General features: G+C 38.2%; 1 protein-coding gene across 4 annotated transcripts in view; it reads right to left on the bottom strand.

Moving 5' to 3' along the window:
- The window catches only part of DAAM1 (dishevelled associated activator of morphogenesis 1), a 167,351-nt gene that overhangs the window by 110,695 nt on the left and 32,752 nt on the right, over nucleotides 1-23,904 (bottom strand). Inside the window, exon 1 of one of the 4 annotated variants that reach the window (XM_055304526.1) lies at nucleotides 6,150-6,247. The exons of the other annotated variants lie outside the window; for them this stretch is intronic. The gene's annotated coding sequence lies outside the window, so the exon portion shown is untranslated. Of the gene's footprint in view, nucleotides 1-6,149; nucleotides 6,248-23,904 lie in introns of those variants that run through there. 4 annotated transcript variants of the gene reach the window in all.

Here is a 23,904-nt window from a genome sequence, read left to right on the forward strand (position 1 = left end):
CTTAGTCACTGCAACAACGCTGACTCTGGCAATACTGACCTGATTCTCCTTCACATTTTATGCAGGCACTAACCTCACCTACTTATTATTCTACTTTGTACATCTGAAGGCATCTTTCTATTTAGGGGAGTCATTGTGAATTGGTCACCACATTAGACACCCTACTGTAAAGCACCCAGGGCCACAAGCTTTCACACTTTTGCTTCAGAAACGTCATTCTGAACATTTTTGGACACAGCCACCATCTGCCATTATAAATGTAAAAAAATGTTTATAGAAGGCTAAGGCCATGGTGATTCCTGGGTTTAAAATTAGTGTGGTGAGTTGTTTACTAGGATCCTGAGTCTCTCTACATCTGCTACTCAAGGCATTCATTTTGGGCTTGGGCTGTTACTGAGTCCTGCACATGACAGACAAGGAGAAGCCACCGAGAAACAGTAAGGACAGACGCTAGAGTCATATTATGAAAACTGCAACTCCCTTAGAAAGTACCACCCTACCCTTCATAAAAATCCTACTTACAAATTTTACATAATAAATCTTCAAGAGAGGCTCATGAAAAGATGATGGTAAAAGCTTCAATTGGATGCAAGTTCAGGAATAGAAATAAGGCAGTAGAGAGGCATTCTGGCCCTCACCTGTTTGAGATTTTGTATGGCTCTCGTAGGTACTGCTCTTCCATGCAAGCTGTCCTAACCCTTCTCGAAAGACGCACATACCCTCTAATGATGGAAGTGAAGGCATTACTTTGTTATGTCGGCCTGTAAAACCAACTTCCAAAACACACAGCACTAAAAAGACCAAGAGAAGTAAAGCTTTGACATGGGATTTCCCCAATCTCTCTTCATGATGGGAACCTTGAAAGGCACTTAGTTAGATATACAACCCTCTGAAATCAGAACAATTTTTTTCATAATGGAGGCTGGGATGGGGGAACTCAGTTCCACAATGGGCAATCTAATAAGCCGTGGATAGGAAAATCAATTGTATCACCTCAATGGAATGCAAAATAGCAGTATCTATTGTTGTTTTTGATGTACTGACCCTCTGATCCACATCTAAGAATTCCTGGAATTAACCTACAGATATACTCACACACAAGCACAGAGATATACTAACAAGGATATTCACTACAACACTGTATCAGAAAACCCATTCATCATTTGTAATAGAGAATCATCTAAGTGACCCTTCAACAAGTGAATGTTTTAGTAAATGTTGGTATGCCTGCAGTATAAAAACACTGCTTCTTGGGGTGCCTGGGTGGCTCAATGGGATAAGCGTCCAACTCTTTGATTTCAGCTCATGTCATGATCTCAGGGTTGTGAGATCGAGTTCCACATGGGGCTCCATGCTGGCTGTGCAGCATGCTTAAGATTCTTTCTCTCCCTCTCCCTCTGTCCTTCCCCCTAACCCAACAAACAAACAAACCCACTGGTTCTCATACTCCAATTCCCAGGCTTTATTTTACTCCATACCAATTACAACAGATATTCTGGTACTGGGGGCCTAGGCATAAGTATTTGTCCAAACTCCACAGATGACTCAAATGTGCAGATAAGTTTGAGAACCAGTGCTACAGAATCCTATGCCCAGGTTCAAAGAATGTCCTAGGTCCATGAATACTGACATGGGAAAGATCTAACATATTAAAAACAGGAAAAAAGGAGAAGTCAAGTTGCACAGGAAAACATATTTATCACCATTTATGTTAAAACTAAAGCAAAACTGTATTTGTAACAAAACACACACGCACACCTATATATGTGAATGCACAGAAAGCCTTCCAGAACTGGAAGTATAAACTGTAAGTTATTGAAGAATTTAGTAGCCAAATGCTTCACACACACACACACACACACACACACACACACAAACACACAAAACAAAAACAAAAACAAATGCTTGACACATGGAAGATGCTCAATAAATGGTGGCTGTTATTTCCATGTGCATCTAAATTTTTGTAACCTGTAGTTTTGCATGGATAATGAACTCTTAAGTACATCATACAGTATTCGACTGAAACTAGAAAGTTTGCAAGCCTTCCCAATAACCTCATTAAAACTCTAAGTATACACCTGAATAATTCATTAGTCTTTATTTAAAATTACAGCTTACTTTGTGCATACTTGAAACCCATGCCCAATAAATAAAAAATAAAATAAAATAAAATAAAAAAAAGAAACCCATGCCCAAAAATGCATACAGCTTCATTGTCAATATTATATTGATTTGCAGATCCACCAAAATGGCCCATTTCAAAGCTATTCTACATTGAAAGAAAGAGAGAGCAAGCATGAACTGGAGGAAGGGGACAGAGAGAAGCAGATTCCCTGCTGAGCAGGTAGCCAGACACAGGGCTTGATCCCAAGACCCCAAGATCATGACCTGAGCCAAAGTTTGATGCTTAACTGACTGAGACACCACGCACCCCTAGGGTCCTCTTTATCAATCATTAAAACATCACTACAGTGCTTATAGAACCAAATGAAAACATGGTGATTATGTGAATTCATAAGAGGCAAGAGATGGTCTTTCCTAGACCAAGATTTTATCAAGGAATTTTATGAAATTGAGGTCTGAGTGCTGACAATAGTCCTACAAGATAAGACTCTAATTATTTCCTGGCTACACCTTCCAAAGTTTATGTAACTGAAATCTGACTCCTTCAAATATCAATAAATATTCATTACAAACAGCTGGAAAGGAAATCTATGATTCTGAGAACTGCAAAATGATTACCAGTATACTGGTATCAGTCCCTGCGAAACAAAGTTACCATTACTTTGGAAGCAATGAATTTGAAGCATACACTGGAAAAGGGAAAAGTAAAATGGACTTTTCTGAGATCATCACAAACAAGATAATAGAAAATAAGTACACACAGCTCACAGGAAAATGACAACCAGGTCTGAACAAATGGTCCAGCATCAGTCAATGTGGTAGGCCTATCAAACTTTGGGAAAATATCAAAGATGGAAGGAACTCAATTTAATACCTATTGAATTAATAAGCTCCTTTGGCAAGTGAGTTCCAAGTCACTTCCAGAAATTCCATACGACCTCGGAAGAACGAGACAATGGTGCCATTTCTGAAAGTTAAGAAGTCATACAGAGATAGAGTCTTAAGGAAGTATAAACTCAGGGCATATGCTCTCAGAAAAAGTGCTTTCCTTTTAAAACAGGAACTTCAAAACTGCCTAACTTGTACATGATAAATGCAATGCATAGACCTTGAGGATAAAGATGGGATGGGGAAAGTTGTGAGAGCTAGCAGGTGTTGCCACAGCCAAGAGAACACATATGCTGAGTGAGTGAACTAGTGAATATATATCATCTCTTTTCATAAACAAAGCTAACAATCCACCAAAATAGAAATAACCAGCAGCTACAATAAACACTGTATTCTCATTTGTGATGTCTCTCCATGTGACAAACATCCTTGGGAAGCTATTCACATAGCTTAACAAACAATTCTGAAACTGTATGAGCCAAACAAATGGCGAAGAAAGAACTTTACTGAATTTTAATTACTACACAAGGATTACTACACTCTTGATTCAAACCAGGCCAAAAAAAAAAAAAAAAGGCTGTTCCACAGTCATCAAGGGGGAAGTGTGAAGGAAGCTGATACTAGCCAGTGTGCCTACTCCACCCTACTCTGTAATTTTCTATATAATTAGGTGAGAATAGTAATTGCTCTATTGCATAACTCAAAAAGACTAGACACAGAAGAGACCGTCTCTCTTGCAAAATTTGTTCTAAATGCCATAACAAGAAAAGCTGTTTTAAATAGTTACTTTGGAGGTACCTGGGTGGCTCCGTTGGTTAAGGGTCTGCCTTCTACTCAGGTCATGATCCCAGAATCCTGGGATCAAGCCCATGTTGGTCTCCTTGCTTAGCAGGAAGCCTGCTTCTCCCACTGCCCCTCTCCCTCCTCATGCTCTCTCTCTTTCAATAAATAAATAAAACCTTTAAAAAAATTGTTACTTTGCTTCATGTACAAAACGTGGAGTAGCTGGACTGAGGATAATATGTGGACTTCATATTCTGAAAAATATTGTTAAACAGCCAAGAGTGATCAAGTGGCTAAAGTCATCAAGAAGCTTTCGATATAAGACTGGTTAAATGATGTAGGGTATCTCTGTATAATGAAATACTATACAGCCATTAAAAAGAATGGGATGGGTGCCTAGGTGGCTCAGCTGACTGAGGGACCAACTCTTGATTTCGGCTCAGGTTATGATCTCAGGGTTGTGAGACTGAGCCCTGCATCAGGCTCCGTGCTCAGCAGGGAATCTGCTTGAAATTCTCTCACTCCCTCTCCTTCTCCCTCTGCCCCTCCCTCCACTCATGTACAAGCTCGCGCTCTCTCTCTCTCTCTCTCTCAAAAATCTTTAAAAACAACAACAACAAGGACAACAAAATCCACAGGACACCTTTTCTATCATTAAGAGATCTAAAGTATATAATTATTTTTTTTAATTTTTATTTATTTATGATAGTCACACACACAGAGAGAGAGAGAGAGAGAGGGAGAGGCAGAGACACAAGCAGAGGGAGAAGCAGGCTCCATGCACCGGGAGCCCGACGTGGGATTCGATCCCGGGTCTCCAGGATCGCGCCCTGGGCCAAAGGCAGGCGCTAAACCGCTGCGCCACCCAGGGATCCCCTCTAAAGTATATTAAATTAGAAGTCCAAGTTGTGGAATCAACATGATATATCATAAATGTAAAAAGAATATACTTATGTAAACATGCAAAGAAATTGCCTAGCCTGTGATAAAATAATAGCTACAAAAACCCATTAAGTTGCTCCTCCTAGAGAAGAGAACAGACATTGGAAAAGGAAGGAAACTTGTTTTCATCTTAGTTTCTTCTAATTAAAAAAAAACAAACAAACATGGGCTTGTATTACATTTTTTTTTTTTTTGCCTGGATTATCAAGCTGTTTCCAAAAGTTTAGAAAGTAGTAAGTCCTTATAAAAATTAAGTGACTTTCTGGGGAGCCTGGATGTCTCAGTTAGTAGAGCATACAACTCGATCTCAGTGTTGTTGGGGTTAGTTTACTTAATTTAAAAAAAAAAAATTTAATGACTTTCATTTATCAGCCCTCTTCAATATGCCAGCCACTTTTAATGTGCTTTACATCCATTTGGTATCTCAATTAATAAAAGAGATAAGCAGTGAATCCTTAAGTGTCTCCCCAAAAACACAGTCCACTGTCAATGAATTTCTACACTCTGACCTAAGTTGCTTTAACTTCTGCACTTTTCCACTTCACCACACCCACCCCTACAATTGTTAGTTCTCAAAATGAAAACAATCTGTTCAACTGTAAAACACCAATAATGAACAATGACTTTTTTCCTTTACACTTATAATTTATAAAAGGAGGTGGAGGGAGAAAAGGAGAAGAAGCTACCAAACAATTTCCTAAAGACAATACTGCATATATCCATGTGATTCTAACTCATCACTATAGCAACAAATAAAGAGCTGCTCATTTTCACCAAAATAGTACAGTTCAGAATCCCCTTAAATCGATGGGATTCTTTGCTACAGAAGTAAATATTGCTATTCTTTATCTTTAGGTAGTCCACTCTCTAGGTGGCAGCCTCAGGAGCATTACATAAAAGACCAGAAGTGTCTAATGATAGAATTTTTTGTTAGGTATTTATTAGGAAGTTTGATCTAGAAGGAATGACTTTGCTTGAAAATCTTAAAGTCCTGCTTCCTAAAGCCCAAATTCTAAAGCTACTGAAATAATAGTACAGTGTATCCTCTTACATTCATAGCTTCTGACCCAATCTTAAATAAGCAAGCAAACACAGTCATGGGGAGTATAAATTAAAAGGGACCCCAAATGGAAGCATAACAGCTGATCACAAAAGATGAGGGTAAATACTGGTAACTTGTTTTTTAAAGGACAAGAAAATTAATGTCAAAATAAGAGATTGTATAACACTAGAAGAGACCTCAAAGTAGCATCAAAAAAGTTAGGCTATGCATTTTAAGTGAACATTCAATCTACATGAAGATGATAAAATTGCTTAATTTTTATTTATTCATGATTTCTACATATATACCACCACCTTTCTGCTGTGTCCCATGTCTCATTTTTTCCCCTCCCCAAATCATCATTTACCTTACATACACCATTTTCCATTCCACGAAAATAATCATCCAGGACAATCCATCTTAGGTAGGTCTCCCTCCTATTCATCAGCTGTGGCAAATGTTCTCACTAACCTGGCTATTGGCTCCTCTGTGGTAACAACTCCTCTTATAAACAGCACCACCTCACTGGGTAGTGGCACGTAAAGGTAAAAGCCAGTTTCTTTGTGGAAAAACAAGCTAGTTAACAACTGCACTTGCTCAGACTGGAAAAGCAACCAGGACAGAGATGCCCAGAGATCTGTAGGTTGTAATCAACCTACAAATACACACACACATGCACACACATATACAAGCATGCATATACCCATGCAGGTGTCAAACTGGTTTTTCCTCATAGATACAATTTACAGGCAGTCAAGAATCACTCCCCTCCCCACATATATACACACAAATCTCAAGTTCATAATTCTGTGTGATAATTTACACATTTTATTCATTCATTCATTCATGGACCTTGTGTGTGCCCACTCTCCTGTTTAGTTTTGGGATACAAAGATGAACGAAACAGATGTGGATCTTGCCCTAGCACAACTAGTTCACAGGCACAGGAGCCCATGGCTTCTTAAGCCATTTCAAGGTTCCAGACTCTGGCTCTGTGAGCAGACAGTGAATAAGGGGAGTAGTCAATTTCTACCTCATCTTTGATGGGGAAGAGTAGATTCTACTTGCTTCAAATAATAATTCAGTTTGCCAGTAACTTCCATGTTCCCTTGAATATAGCTTAGGAGAGGAAGTAAAATGAAGTAAAGGGCCCTTAACAAACAAGGGACAGGGGATCCCTGGGTGGCTTAGCGGTTTGGCGCCTGCCTTTGGCCCAGGGTGCGATCCTAGAGTCCTGGGATCAAGTCCCACGTTGGGCTCCCTGCATGAAACCTGCTTCTCCCTCCTCCTGTGTCTCTGCCCCTCTCTCTCTCTCTCTCTCTCTCTCTCTCTCTCTCTCTCTCTCTCTCTCATAAATAAATAAATAAATCTTTAAAAACAAACAAGGGACATATAGTACCCTGCTAAGGTTTAGAACCTCAAACAAGACACCAGCCTTCCATTTCCATCCATGAAGGATTAACTGCTACAAAAATTGCCCTCCCCCTATAAATAACCAGAAAAGTAGACAAAATACATGAAACAACTATACTAATTACTAGACAAAGGCAATGCAGGACAATGATCCCTGAGGGAAGGAAATTACAAGTGAAATGAGCTCTACTATCACTCCAACTTACTAGGCAGTAGTGCAGGAAGAGGAAACCCCAGTCAAGCCAAGCCAAGCTCAGAGGCCTTGCTAAGCTGAGGAGTCAGAGATAAAAGTTCAGGGAGAATGAGGCAGCAACTCTGGAAATCTATAAAGAGGTCCTCTCAAATCGTGGGCAAGTACTGCTCTGCACAAGGACCTAAGGTTCGCACAGGGCTGAGAATAACTGGCATTCCCACCAACTGAGTAGAAAGAGCTGGTTTACATAAAACATCAGGAAGTGTCCCAAAAGGGTCCTAGACACAGGCTGCTCTAGAAAGGGCTTAAAAGGGCAGCCCGGGTGGCTCAGTGGTTTAGTGCTGCCTTCAGCCCAGGGCCTGATCCTGGAGACCCGGGATCGAGTCCCACGTCGGGCTCCCTGCATGGAGCCTGCTTCTCCCTCTGCCTGTGTCTCTGCCCCCCTCTGTGTCTCTCATGAATAAATAAATAAAAGCTTAAAAAAAAAAAGGGCTTAAAAGCAGCCTCAAAAGTGTCTCACTGATCACAAATAACTCGACTGTGTGCCAGAACCAAGGCCACCACTCTTTCAAGGGAGTCCTTTAGGCAGAAAGAAATTGATACCAGATAGAAATTTGGATCTATATAAAGCAATGAAAAATGCTGGAAATGGCCAACCTGTGAGTAAATATAAAACCAGATGCTGCCACTGACCTTCAGGATGTGCTTCTGTAGAAATCTAGTGAAGACCATAAGAAGGTCAGAAGGTAAAGATCAAAGTAGGTTTTAGCTCTACCACTAACTATCCCTCTAACTTCAGTCTCTTAGAGCCCTCTGGGCCACTATTTCCTCCAAGTAATGCCCTGCCTTGAAATGTCACTACACTACATAGTGACTAGTAAGGTGCTTTGTAAATTCTAAGGACTGAGCAAATTCTTACCAAGTGCCTTGTATGCATATTTCTAGGCCCTCTATGTCTGGAACTCAGTTTCCTTATCCATAAAATGAAAGTAATAATAGTACTCTGCACATGTGGTTGTTGTTTAGATTAAATAAGTAAATATATGTAAAGTATAAAGAATAATGCCTTGCCAGAGTAAGTTCTTATAGACATGATTATTATTCCTATTTCTTCCATTACAACTACTATCATTATTGGGGCTGCTAATTAATGAAGCTATAGGGCATATGATGATGAAAAAGACCAATTTGGTCCTTGTCCTCAGAGTCCACATTTTGAGTTCCCCCATAAGGAAGACAATGCTTTGAGGATAATTTGTCAAAATTTTGCCTGAGAAAAATATGGGATAGCTGGAAAAAATTACTAGTGTGAAGGGATCCCTAGACCTTAATTCCAGCTCTGTTCCTCAAGTAGCCCTGGGACCCTAATTACTTAGCCTGTTGGAGACTCAGTTTATCCTGACAGAGGTTAAGTAAGAATCTTCAAAGATCCCTTCCAGTTCTAACATCTGATGAAGTGAACCAGAGGGCCCATTTTAGAAGCATACCAATCCTGCCTTTATCTCAGCAATTTAATCCGCATAGCACCAAATCCCTGTATAGGAAACAATTAATCTTGAGGAAGGGAAGTCTGTGATTTAAGAAACCCATAAGAAATAAGCTCCAGATCCAGGATCACTATAAAAGTCTGTACATAATTCCCAAAACAAGAACCAAGGTCACCTGATTTCTCTCTCTAAAAATGGGACGGAGTGCAATAGCCCTCTTGTTTCCACCTATCGCTGGTAAACCATCGTTTTGATTTTGAGAAGCTAATATAATTAGAGTAAGCTGGGAGGCTCTTCCTTTTGGTTACAATGTTTGAACTGGCTCCAATCAAACAGAATTCTCTCTCCTGTCTACAATTCTACAATTAAGGAGAAAAAATGGTAGTACACTATTGAAGTTCTTTATGCCTAAGAAAAAAGAACTTTGTAAACAGCTAGCTTCTTTGACTGGTTGTTTATACCAGTATGAACCACAATTGATAATCTATCAATTATAAACACAAAAGCTTCCACAAAATTAACTGGTTCAAATCTTACAAAATAGTTAATTTTAGCAAAGTCTCAAAAACTAGTATCTTCTTTTTTGATAAACACCATTCAAGATAGAGTTTCCACTGGAGGAAATAGGAAGTGGTAGAACCCTAAGAGAATGAATCTATAGCTAATTTTCCAGAAATAATTGTGAAAGCAACTTTTCTAAAGTTTTCCCAACATGTTGAAGAAGATGAGCCAAAGATTTTGCAGAATCTTATAAAGAGCCTCTATTAACTTTATTGGAGAGAACATGTCACACAACATGAACTTGGGGGAAAATATTTTTCTGTACATACATATAAAATGCTGTGTATCATTTCAGGCAATTCCCAGATTCCCTGTAGTTACCATGGGCCTCAGCCCAAAAACTTTAAAGTAACACACAACCAAAATGCACCAAAGGAGTCCTTAAACCATACTGGCACAAGCATGTGCACACACACAAAGTAAAATGTGAGAGTATGCTATTATCTGTCTTGGGACCTGTGACTGCTATCTCTAATGGACACATTTCTTACCAATTTGTCTACTCACATACCTATGGGAACTACCTCACTCCTCCTCCATGTGATTCTAGAAAGGTGGTCAACCTCTCTATCAATAGAGGTGGGCACATGGCAATGGCTTGGCCAATCAAGGCACTCTGTCCCCTGGGCAGTGACTGATCGAGAGATGGGCACCCAAAGTAAAGAAAACCAGAGGCTTTTATGTGCATCGATGCTGTAGATGAGAGGGTTGCTTTCTTTTTCTTGGAATCATGAGATACAAGGATCATAAATACCTGGAATTTACAACAGTTGCCTTTTCCACCATGCGTTGGAAACTGCCCAAAAATGAAGCCAGCATAGACAAAAGCAGAACTGAGAAATGGGACAAGAGGAATGGGGAGATGAGGTTTTAATGACATTGTTTAACTACCAGATCCAACTAAGCCTCAAGTCAGATATCCCTGCAACTTCCCAAAGCATATTTCAATGAATTTTTCTTCCTTTAGGCCAATTTAAGTGGGTTTTGTCCCTCAACAATGCAAAACAAACAAATAAATAAACAAAAAACCCTGATTCATGCTCCATTTGACTAAATGAGATGGAAACTATTACTTGAGTGTCTCTCAAGTATCAGAGACCACGTGGAACATCAATATGCATCATTTTAGCTAATTTTTATTATCATGCTAGGAAGCAGATGTCAAATTTTACAATAAAGAAAGCTACCAAGAAAATCCATAGAACTAGGAGGTGTCCGCAAGGGTTTAAACCCTGCCTGTCTCATTCCAAAGCCCATTCTCTTCCTACCAACTAACTACCCCCTGGAACCACAAACCCGTGTCTTTCAAGCTCCAGCATTATTTTCTAAGAATCAACCTAATAATCAAGCTGACAATCAAGCTATAATTCCAAACATAAATGTCTCATTTCAGAGGAGGCTCTAAAGACTTTGCTGCTCACAAATCAATATGAATAATGTAACACCTCTTTTCTCAAATGATTCCTATTTTTGGAAACAAATTTTGCCAGACTAACTTTCCAGGAATTTTAAATAAGCCTATGGAGCTTATTCTTTGAGGCTTGGAAATAATAAGTTTTAGTGTGTATGGTGGTAAAAAGACAAAGTTAGAATACAGAATGTAAACGTCATCGGCACGCCTAAGCAGGAAGTATTCAGAAATAACCACTCCACCTCGCTTTTTCAAAGACAGGCCACAATCCAAAATTTTAGTCATTCATCTCTAACTTTGTCCCCAGCAGTTGAGTTTGTGAGAGACAGACTGTGTGGCAAGGAAAGGAATCTAACAAGGGTTGGGGGAGGAGGGGGGCACAAACAAGGCACAATTTAAGGAAAGTATCAAGAACCTAAAAATTCTACCATTAGGCCTTACAAAAGAACGTATCACAGGTAAAGGTGTTAAAAGTTGGGGGAGGCAAGAAAGAAGGGAGATTGCATAGCAATAAAGAAATTATGTATATTTAACTGGGCATTACTATCCTTTTTTGCAGGACTTGGGTGTAACCAGTGGAACTGAGGCCCCTATTTGAGTAATAGACAACTATCCTAATTATAAATTGGATTATTTATTTTATATAACCACAAGAAAAATGTAAATGTTAAAACCATAGGGTGTCACCCTATTTCATAACATGTAATAGTATATTCCCTAGTAATTTAGTTTTCTAAGTACTTGTGTATGCATGGTGCCATTTGATTTTCCCAACAACCTTCAGAGGAAGAGAAGCACACACAACCAGATACTGTTTTCACCTCTACTTTACACAAGATAAACTACTATTGAGCACTAAAGTGACCTCCACAAGGTCAAAGCACTCCTAAGCAGCAGAGTAGGGACTTGAATTTAGCCCATTCTTCTTCCAATATTCTGAACTGCCAGCCTGACTATCCTAGATTTATCTAACAAAGAGTAGCCTTGGGCTCTTCTGTTGAAAGCCTCTGATGAAAGAAACATTAAAATTAGATTTCAAATAGTTTATTATTATGTGTCATCAATACATGTAATATTTTAGAGGGTAATACATTGTACTTCCAGGAGGTGTCTATAGTGGCAAAAATCATACAAATGTATAATCCAGTGTTATATTGGGTCAACTACAGCTTTAGCGACTCTTCCATTCATCTAAACATTAATTAAGCGGCTATTTGTCAGGGGTTGTATATGAAGGATTAAGGAATATAAAATTGAACAAGCCATACTCTGTGCCTTTCAGAAATCAAACAGATAAGAGAGGCTGACTTGTAGATGTACTATGAGAACACAGAGGAAAGAGAAACTATTTCCAAAACTATCTCTACCAAGTGAGAAACTAGAGAAATCACACTTAGTTCCAGTCATTAAGGAACTTAAAATCTAACAGAGAAGAAACTCATGAACACAGCAAAATACAGAGCAATAGATACAAATGCACAAAAGAGGTATTAAGTACTCAGAGGACATAAAGGGCACTTCTAATTAGGATGACCTCAGAAATTTTTTGAAAAAGATGGAATATGAATAGGCCTTTAGAAAAGTGTTATATCTTAGTGGAGTCTAAGGAAAAGACTACAAAAGCCAGTTGCCTGCTCCCTGTAAAGACACATCCTGAGAAACTTCAGGTTCCATGTGGGTCTATGACAACCATCTAGCTGAGGAGAATGGTGCTTTTGGACTCCCTTGAGTTTCCTCTTATTCATGAGGTCATAAAGACAACTCAACAAACAAACCAACCTGATGAAAAACATCCAAGACAGTCATCACTCATCTTTCTAGGACCTGAGCCATCATGTTAAGAAAATAAATCACTGGTGCCTACGCTCTATCTCTCTAAATAGCCTTTGGACCCATTGATGGAAAGACTGCAATGTAAAGAACAAATATCTTACTCTTTAAGATTGTCAATTATATCCTCACAAAATATCCTTACCAGAACATATAGTTCTGAAGGAGAAACAAGTTACGAATATATCACCTAAAAGCATACTAATACCATGAAAAGGATACATGGGCTTCACTAATTTTCCCATTTCCAGCAAAACTGGAGCTCATACATTTGCTCAACTAAAAATCATTACAAAGTATAAGAGACTTGAGCGATCATCTTCATTTTATAGATACCCAAGCTATGGGAAATTAAATGACTTCCTCAAGCTTATACACTAATTTGAAGACACAAAAATTTAAATAAGACTAAGGAGTGATTTTAAACGAATTCTTAATAACGGATTCTTAATAACGGATGGACTTAATAACTTAAGTCTGACCTAGCAAATTAACCTCAAAAACCCACGTTTGTTTTTTTTTTTTTACCACAATTTAAAACAATTGATTGGTAAGTAAAAAACTACAACAAAAATCTTATACAAATGTTTTCCAGTTATTATTAACATGCTGTTTTAAGCACTATTTGGATTTCTATCAAGATTCTGTTAGTAGAATAAGTCAACATTCACTGCATTTTCTTTAACTCAGTCACAAAAGAAAAGTAGAAACCCAGTTCCAGAAGCAAACTATGCAGCTCTCATCTGTGAATCTGTAATCCTTCAAATAACATAAAGAGTTAGTTCAGAATGACTTCTTGTCAACCAGCTGGTTGCTGCTCTGGGCAGTAGGGTGGGAAGAAGGGGAAAAGATCCAGGACCAAGAGTTTCCTTAGGTATTAGAAAGTTCAGGCATGTGGGGGTAGTGTCTTACTAGAGACAACAGCCTGTATTGATCCTCATACAAAAACATTTTATAAATTCAAGTTTTCACAAGTATGCCCAATGGCATACAGTTATCCTTGACTTATTCTTCTTTCAGAAGAAAAGTACATAAAGTGCTCCACAATTTCAGATCATTCCATTTCCTAAATTTGCTGCAGTAGGGCTAAACTTAACCATCTATTAGCCTAGGGTGACCAGGAGTGGTCAAAATAAACATTTTTAATTTTCAATTCTCTTAAGTAATTCTCCTGGTATTTCCACTGCAACGCTAGGTCAGTACATTTTTTCTGTTACAACACTGTTAAATATGTATTTCACCCTCTGTGGGATATCTCTTTTGGAATGTTGTTGTCATGCTACAATAAGTTTTACTATATGTTCTCTTCTAGAAGAACAAGAACAGATGTGCTTTTTTGTTTTTGTTTTTTATTCATGAGAGATACACAGAAAGAGAGGCAGAGACACAGGCAGAGGGAGAAGCAGGCTCCATGCAGGGAACCCAATGTGGGACTCGATCCTGGGACTCCAGGATCACGCCCTGGGCCGAAGGCAGGTGCCAAACCACTGAGCCACCCAGGGATCCCCAAGAACAGATGTTCATATTCTCCTAGTTGTAAACCAAATGAATGTACAGACTCTCCAATTAAGACAGCTACTCTTTAAACCTCACTCTTTCACACATATTCCAGAATGTATAGGTTAAAATGGATGGACTCCACATAAAAGGTGGGCAAACTACAGCCTAAAACCCAAATACAGCACCCCACCCCACACCAATAGTTTTTATAAGTAAAGTTTTACTGGATCATAACCAAACCTAAGTTTACAGACTGCCTATACCTGCTTTCTAAATAGCTGCCACAGAGATATTTTGGCCGCCCAAACCTAAAACATTTACTGTGTAGCACTTCATAGAAAAGTCTGCTGACCTCTGGCATAGTAAGTACACAAAATAAGAGTTGGGGTTTTTTTCAAAAACATTTTTACTTATATTAAAAATACATTCATTCATTTAATAAGCATATATCAATTAATCTTTGGAAACTGTTCTAGGATCTAGAGACCCATTAATGTACTGGAAAAATGAGGCCCCTGTCTTCAAGAAGGTCATATCCTAGTGAGGGGAGACAGACAAACATGACTATTTTAATTCCACATATATAAAATAGGATATTTGGAGAGAGTAGTCAAGGATTCTGAAGGCGTGGTAATTCTTCAGGAGATGCAAAGTCATGAGGATGACAGCTCAGGAGATGCCACTGGAATTGACATTAGAATGATGAGATGCCAGACATACAAAAATCTAAAGATCGTTTCAGGCAGAGGGAATAGCAAAGGCTCAAGGGAAAGAAATGCTAGGCCTGCTCAAGAAACAAAGAGGCAACTAATGTACCTGAAGCACTGGACAAGAGAAAGCAGCATAAGGTAATAAGGCCAAGAGGTAATAAGGGCCAGACCATGTGTGATGAATAATAAGCAAAATCATGATTCTAGTAAATGTCTGTCTTCAGCTCCTTAGCTATCAAAAAACACTATTAGATTTAAAACAAAAAACAAAAAAACAAAAAACAACTAATCATAGCATAAGAATTGCTTTGGCAACTTCTTTTTGCCACAACTTCTTCCTTTTGATCTGCTGAAAATTACCTGAAGCTCAAATGCCTAATAGATCAAGAATGAACACTTTGTTACAGTTTCTGCTAAGGAAGTAATTACCCCCCTCTCCCTGCATACCCTGCCTCCCAAAAAAGACTGACTGCTCTTCTCATTGGAAAGACATAAAGTGACCATTTCAAATGGGATTTTTTTTAAGAAAGAGAATTTCCCGTTATTAAGCATAATTAAGCCTATTTTCCTAAGTCTCCTAGGCTATTCATTCAATGAAATGAGGTCTGTCTCCTCACCACCTCTGAGTACCATCTGTGTGCATGTCCCATCAGAAACCTTTCAAAGCAGTTGGCTAATTTACACAAAATGTAATATTCCTTGAAAGCCTGGAAAGATACGGCTTGGTTTGCCATCTCCAAAGTAAATGGAGGACTATTTCACTGCAGAGATTTCAACATGTTGCCGAATAACCACCAAAGCAATCTCCTCTGTTAATGCCCTTTCTTCCTCAATTTTTTGGGGGGGATTTATGAATCTGAAAAGACAACTTTCCATTTTTAGATCAAAGAATAAAAGAAGTCAAGGGCATTCAGAAGAAAGGCCAAGACAGAGGTGCTCTGATAAAACCATGACTCTCAGTGAACAACTAAATGCAGGAAGAATGAGTGGTTATGAGATGTTCTGGAGGTATGACAACCAACTAGCCTCCACTAAGACATGACAAGGCACAGATCTGCAGAACAAGGCCCGCTCATCAGCAAACACTGTGTGATGACAGGTATGATATGGATGTTTAGAAGCACACTTGAACTACTACAGAAGAGCAGTATTGAAAAATATACTGAAGGATGAAACTTCAAGCACAGCAAAGCCAGAGAAAAGGTAGCACACAACATCCCAAGAGAGTAAGTTTCCTCCCCTGTAAAGCAGGCATAAAATAGTAGTAACCTTCAGGATGGTGGACACTATACTAGGTGCTCAATAAATGATACTTGTCAAATGCACCAATTACTTCACATGCTTTACCTCACTGAATCTTCATTAAACCCAGAAGAGGGTCCTATTTTGCCATACTTACAATTGATTAGAAACAAATGCCCAAAGGAGTTATATAATTTGCCCAAAAATATTCAGATAGTAAATGGCAACACCTAGATCAAAAGCTGGCCAGCTCCAAAGTCTATATGCACAGAAGATGCATACTGGTCGTCCACCAACATGCTTTCTTAGACCTACTCAGTGTTGGCTAATACTATGGTAGCAGCTAATGTTTGTTAAGCACATACTATTTGCCAGACACTGAGTTCTTCTAATGGACTATCTCATCAAGTCCTATGGTGTGGTTTTTATTACTGGCACTGTTTTATAGCGAGGCTCTGAGATTCAAAGATTAAATATATTACCCAAGGTCACATAGCTGATAAATGGTGCAACTGAGATTTGAACTCTGGCTGTCTGGTTCCAGAGCCAAACTCTTAACCACTAGACCAAACAGTCTCCTTAAAAAAATAATGTTTTAAAATGTAGTTTTATTAATTGCCAAATAGTTAGACATCCTATTAACACAGAACTTTCATTCCCAAGCAATGACAATCTGATACACAATTTGCCATGGTTCCAGTACTGCCTACTCTTTCTCCAACACCAAGGCTAGGAGTCAGCTGCCATTTTTTCATCATTATTGTTTTTGTTTTTTTTTTTTCTCTCTCTCTCTCATGGAAGAATTAGGAGGAAGGTAAAATAATTCCCGGGCTTGCATTTCCAACAAAAGTGGGAAATAGAAGACAGTGAGCCACATGTCCAAAGAAAAATAGGAGAAAAATGGAAATGAATATTCTTGCACTTTAATAAGCAAAATGAATGACTGCTTTCCTTCCCATGCTCAGTTACATTACCTACCTGCTAGAAACATTTGAATTTGATCTGTCTTAACCTCTACATCATTATATGCAGCAAAAGACATGCTGACAGCAAGCATACAGCTGTTCAAGAGAGAAAACTTTTAATTCTGTCAACAGGATGATGGAAGAAGTCCCACATGCCATAGAATAATACTTCTTAAATTCATATGACTCGGAAGTTCTCTGGTCAATTTAATATTTATTTTGTTTTTTAAGTGTATATTTGCCTGGATAGAAAGAAATCCATGCCCAGGAGGAGGCTCCATGTTACCCCGTGGAACACTACTACCTCCCTGGGTATTTGAAAAAAAAAGTCCCGGGCACCTGGGTGGCTTAGTCAGTTAAGCATCTGCCTTCAGCTCAGGTCATATGAGTCCCAAGTCTAGCTTCCTGCTCCTCAAGGAGTCTGCTTCTCCCTCTGCCCCTGCTCATGCTCTTGCTATCTCTCGGTCTCTCTCTCTCAAGTAAATAAAAATTAAAAAAAAAAAAAAAGAAAAGAAAAAGAAAAGAAAAAAGTCCTCTCAGTCTCCATGTCACCACCACCCTGCTTGCTGAGCTGCAATGTTTGCTTCCAGTTACACTAGTCACCAAACTACCCCGTCAGACTTCCAGCTGAAAAAGGTTACCTAAGTCTAGTTCCACTATGGCCCCATTGGGGACCTATTTGCAAGGAAGTGGAAAGAGGCCCACCCAGATACCTGCTCTTCCACAGAGAAATAATGGATTTGTCATGTGGTTTGCCTCATCTACATCTCAGCTGAAATTCCATTTGCAAAGGAAAGAGAATTAATGATCGGACTTAAAGTTCTAAATCCACTAAGGTTTATTATACCAGTAAACTGATAGCACTAAATTTACCCCATTGCTGTTCCATTATCTCACACATTCTATTAAAATGGGTGGGGGAGAAACTTAGTGAACTATTTATAGGAAGGAAAATAAATGGCCACCATGATGAAAACCACCATCCAGAGACATGGCTTTGCTGAAGGGTCTCTGAGAATTTTCTAAAAACAGAAGCTGACCGAAAAGGTGCAGTTAAACCTCCTTCCTTTGAATTTCAACCAAGAAGTTTAATCTAGCAGGTTTTACACAAACTTACTTACTCTTACCAAGTTTCTAGAACCTATCACTATACTGTTGACACCTGTTACAAAGTAAAAAAGTGAAATCTTTCTATTTACTTCAAACTGAGAGCAGAATGAATATATAAAAAGCCAGGGTAAGTCATAAGCAAATGTGGGTCTTCCTTTTAATCTTATTTGTATGCTTTTTATTCTTGGTTTTAATTTCCTTTAAGAGCTATGTAAAGTGAATTTCGAAAAATCAAACTCACAAAAATCAGATCCAAAACTCATCAAAAATCAAAAGCTAAATGATACATTGGTATCAGGAAAATTTCCTCCAAATGTAACGGAAAACAAACTACAAAAAGCACCCTCTGCTCAGTGAACACCAAGAGTGTCATTAGTTAGCATGCTAAATCAGTAACCACTGCTGACAGGTCAGGTTGGGCAAAATGGCATACATTAAAGAAACATCCTGTGAGGAATTTTTCAAATCAGTCCAATAAGTGCTTCTTAGTTTCAATACTTACTGCTCATCACAGATATGATATTCATAATATAATCTTAATTTTAAAAAATCTTATTAGATGACTTCTCTAACATTTTCTAAATGTAATATAACTTTAAAAAAAAACAATAAAAAAATTAAGGTGTTTTAGGATTCAGAGGAGAAAAACAGAGTATTCATTCCACCAATAGACTGACATTAGTAATGAGGAGAAATAAATTGCTTAAAATCAGAGGTAAGTCTGAAACAAAGTAACCTTTTGATCTACAACACTTAGGGGAAGGGCGAGGGAAAAAGCAGGCAAGGAAAATGGGATTTATTCTGATTACAAAATGACGTGTACGGAGTTTGCTGGCCTCCAGGTGGTTCTTGAGTAAAGACAATAGTAAGGAAAAACCATCAAGCACAGTACACATAAATATGACCCTGGCCCTAGGGAGAAAAAAATCTGAGTAAAGAAGCCCAAATATAGGAGCACAATCTAAAAATAACTCTTCTGCTTCTACAGAGGTATTTTCCTGTTAGTATTCATTTGAAATGTGTGGGAAGACAAAACAGTTTGCATTAAGTGAATTTCCAGATATTATCAAGTGATGCTCTAAACCATATTCCACTAATAGTAAAAAAATCTCCTTCCTTTAGTTTTCTCTGTGGGGGCAGACAAACACAAAGGAAAATAATGGGTAAGAATGTAATTTCTAAATTCTATGAGAAGCTGATACCATCTCTAGGCAAAACATCTTAGTATCTAACTTATATTATGGGAAACATTAGATCCTTGAAACTGTGTCCATGAGAACCACTGTAACTATTTTTTTTTTTTTTGCATAAAGAAAGATGAATAGAATATGACAGAATGTTGACACTGTGGTTACATTTTGCTATCATGCCACATGTTTAAAAGATTTCGGTATCACTGCCTAGGGTGGTGCCCCTCTCAAAAAATTTTTTTTAAAAAAGTGGTGTAAAAAAAACCCCACAACTATAGGTTGACATATGTAATTAGACTACTTCTTCAAAAAATATGTAAGGGGTATCTACTATTAATCAGATTCTATGCTCCATGCTACCTCCAGCTGAGGTCAATCTTTTCCCCAATGGCAGGTAGAAAAAGACAGCCTTATCTCTTTTTTCCACATTTAAAATTATAGAACTACAATGGTAGTACAAAAATGAAAGAAATGAAATATCAAAGGATCCCATTTCACTATATAAAAGCAGAGATAAGGCGTAAGAGTGTGTCCTTTCGGTCATGTGGGAACAACAGTCCTATCTCGACTATTTCAGTAGCAAAGATCTGGGTATAAGAAGTCACCAAGTTCCACTGTGACAGCCTCCCTTTGGAGCAATGAGTACAGCCCATTTAATAGTCCTCGGTGTGCATATGGGTGCCCAGGAGCGATGGTAGGACAGAAAACAAGACCCCATCCCTGCTCTCAAGAAGAGTCCAGTTTTAATGGAAGAACTTAGAGTGTGAACAATTTTCTCTAATCACACTCAGGAGCACCAGATCTGGTCTGAGATGCCTGGAAATCTACAAAGTATGTGTTTATAAATAACCTGTCCCAAAAATCCAAGCCCACATATGAACCCTCTCATTTTTTTTTTTGCATACTTTATGCAGCATAGGATGAACACTTAGAGGGATGTTCAAAGTTGTGACAAATTAAACTTGCAAATCACATCTCTGATACCTGGCCATCCCAAACAGGTCCTTCAGGATCTTCACACAAATGTAGATCTCACAATCTCACAGCCAGTTGTCTTAGTTAAACAACGTAAAAAAACCAGGTGACCTACATAGGTCATCTATAATGGAGAGTCAGAGAATTCCCCCTCTTTCACTGAAAGCACATTTTCTGGAGTGTGGGACAGAAGGAAAGAAATGAAAGGTACACCATACCTTTCCTGCTCATATGTAAACCCATTTCTGTATGGTGGTTCACTTTCTAAAGTACCACTGTATTTGCAATACTCTGTATAAAGAATTAGAAGCTAAAATTAGAACATAAGAGTATTATTTTAAAGGTATACCATATATTAATTAAACTATGGAGAAATGAATAGTTTGACTCAAGAGCAGTTAGTTGTTTCACTGGAAATTCTACAGAAACTATGCTGAACACCTTTATTAAAAAACAAAAGTGAGAAAAGAATCTGTCAGAAAGATGACTGAAGACCACGACTTTGTGTAATTCTAGGGTACCATTCACACTGTACTTTCCATTAGTGGAGCTAGGTAGCATCATCCAATGTAGACACATGGTGCCCCTTAAAATGATATAGGGATGCTATTGTTACTGAGTACCATGGGCCATTCCTAGATTCCAGGGAAAGGGCCCTTGTATTAGATTTTCAGGACAATTGCCTCCCAATCTAATGATGATCCTTCCTTCTTTAATCTTTCTCAGCTTCTATTTTTCTTGTTAGTAAAAGGAGAGTTGAACCCATACTGGCAGATACATGGACAAAAAACATGTTAAGTTGCCACCCAATTTCAGAGAACTGAGAATCCTGCTGAAATATAATGTTGTTTTTGCCTGTCTAGCATACAGATTTTATAGGGAATCACTTACCTCTATTCCTTGCATTCTTGAGGTCATACTCCCTACTCTTCCAACCCTACCAAAAGTGTGCCAATGCTGAACACAGACCTAGGATAGGCAAAGTAGACTTTCTCCTCAGAATTCTAAATCTTTAGAGGTACTGGTGCTCTCCAGCTTTCTTATAGGTACAAGGGTATCTCACATTCCTCAGGCAACTTTTTTCCTTTTTTGGTTTAAGTTTACTTTCTCTTGCTTACAATCAAAATAATTCTGATGCACCAGCTAAAAGAAAAAAAAAAAGAAGTAGTGCCTTCGGTGCTACTTGGTGGCTTCTATATGATCTCTCAGGGGTACAAACCAAGTCAGCTCAGAACAACACACCAAGGAAGTAGGCATTAGTTCAATACTGTTCTACCAAGTTGAGTGTTCACAGGGACAGTCTACCAAATGGACTCCACTGAAAAATGTTCCAAGCTCCATTCTCAAACTATTGGAAAATAATTAGAAGTACCATGTTGATCACACAAATGCAAAAATATCACCAGGCAACTAAAATACATTTTGGGCATACGTTCCATTGGATTCCTTGCAGTTGTTTTTAGTTGCCCTGATGCCATAAGGCTTGGGTTTCTTAACACATTCATGAATAAGAGGGTTCGGTGAGTGTAAATATCAATCCATGGACATACACAGACAATTTACTACTCTTTTCAGTAGCGAGATCTTACATTTTATAGTACTGTGCAAAATGTTTCCATGTACTATTTCTTCACTGATCTTCACAAGTCCCCTCTAAGTAGGCAGGGAAGCCAGGCATCATAATACTCCTTTTATAAAAGAAGTAGTTAATAAAACCTTGCCGAGAATCACAGAGCAAATAGTGGCAAAGCTGGCCCAATGATGGGCTCAAATCAAGACTTCTGCCCACCAAATACTGCACTCTACTGCACACCCTGAAAATCCAGAGTCCTAAAGCCACACTGTATTTAGTCCCAGGCGTTCTCACTGGTAATGGAAGAAATGGGGCTAAAGAAATCTATGGAGTAAAATGCAGAGGGGAAGCAATGGCAAAGAAAGAGCCCAAATTCTACATTGTGTTAGAGAAAAAAAACAGTTTCACTACTTCACAGTACTGCTTCACTAACTGCATTCAATTTTTGGCTTCATCATGAAAGCTATTAATTATCATTAATAGATTCATAGTAAGTATTGTTGGAAATAATGAGTACGCCTAATAAAGAAGCCATGTAATAAGACAGATCATTGTTCAAAACTAAGCGAACATCTTTGATACAAATGTTCAATTTTAGCACATTAAATGATAATGAAAATGAAAAAAAAACATACACTGAGCAAGTTTGCTCTAATTAATCAGCCAATCATAGGTTAAGTACTATACATTAAATACTCATAGGTTAAGTATAGGTAGTAAATATATTGTCCTTGCCTTTCAGGAGCTTAAAATTTAATTAAGTTCCATGATGTCTAGAAAATAGAGTCATTAATTCTCTGACTTCAATGGATCTTCTCCCTAGATCATTCTATCTTCTGCCAGAAGCTTCTGGTAGAACAAAATCACAGAAGGAGAGACCTTAAAATGTGGATCAAATGCTTAAGATCAAGAACTAAATCCAAGACAATACTTTTCAATGTGGCTTAATGATGAGTAATATTGATGCCATTCTGGAAAAAATATGTGTTTTCAAAAAACAGATAGTTACATCCATAGCAGGAATCACTCTGGGGTCCAAACAAAATCTACGGCTAGCACTCAGCCAAGGTAAATGTATGCATTTGGAGCAAGATGTTAGACCACAGTTAGAAATGAATAAAAGCACAGCTAGATGTAGTAGTTCAGTCCCTGAGGCAAAGGAGCAGGCACCTAAAGAATACTAGAAAAGCAGGACCCTGAGAACAAGAAGCCAGAGTAAGCACTCAATGAATCAGAACACATGACAGCCAAGTTCATGTTCAAACCAAGTATTATGTGTTTATATGTTCAGGAACATATGAAAGACATCGACACTAATTTTTTACTAGATCTAAGATCTAGTTTTGAAGAGCAAAAATTCGAATTTTCTATACTTTATCCCAGGTTTTACTTTTGGAGGAAAGAGTATTCTATCATAGTTCACATATAAATTTACCATGGACTTAAAAAAAAAAAAAGGTGCTACCAACTTAAGCAGGCATGAAACATAATCAAAGAATAAAGAAAATGAGTGATTCTTCATGAAAGAGAGATTAAGTGCTGAGTAAAATAAAAAGTGTTCTTGCTTGTCCCAAAAGACAGCAGAGAACCTAAACCATAAAATAAAAGGTTAGAGAACATTTACCATTCAAATGGTTCTGCAAAAAATACCCTAAAACACTATAGAACCTCTGAAAGGAAATGAGAAGACACAAAGAATGGAAAAATATTCCATTCTCATGGATTGGCAGAATTAATTATTGTGAAAATGTCATGTTACCCCATGGCAAATTACAACTATAATGCAAATCCCTATCAAAATCACATGGACTTTTTCTTCAGAGACTCTAGAACAAATATTTTAAAGATTTGAGTGGAATCAAAAAAACCCCCTACAGCTAGGGTAATTGTTAAAAAGAAAAACCGTAACTGGGGCATCACAATTGCCAAATTCAGGTTGAACTACAAAGAGCGGTGTTTCAT

The sequence above is a fragment of the Nyctereutes procyonoides genome, unplaced genomic scaffold (assembly GCF_905146905.1).
Source record: "Nyctereutes procyonoides isolate TBG_1078 unplaced genomic scaffold, NYPRO_anot_genome, whole genome shotgun sequence".
NCBI classification, from domain to species: domain Eukaryota; kingdom Metazoa; phylum Chordata; class Mammalia; order Carnivora; family Canidae; genus Nyctereutes; species Nyctereutes procyonoides.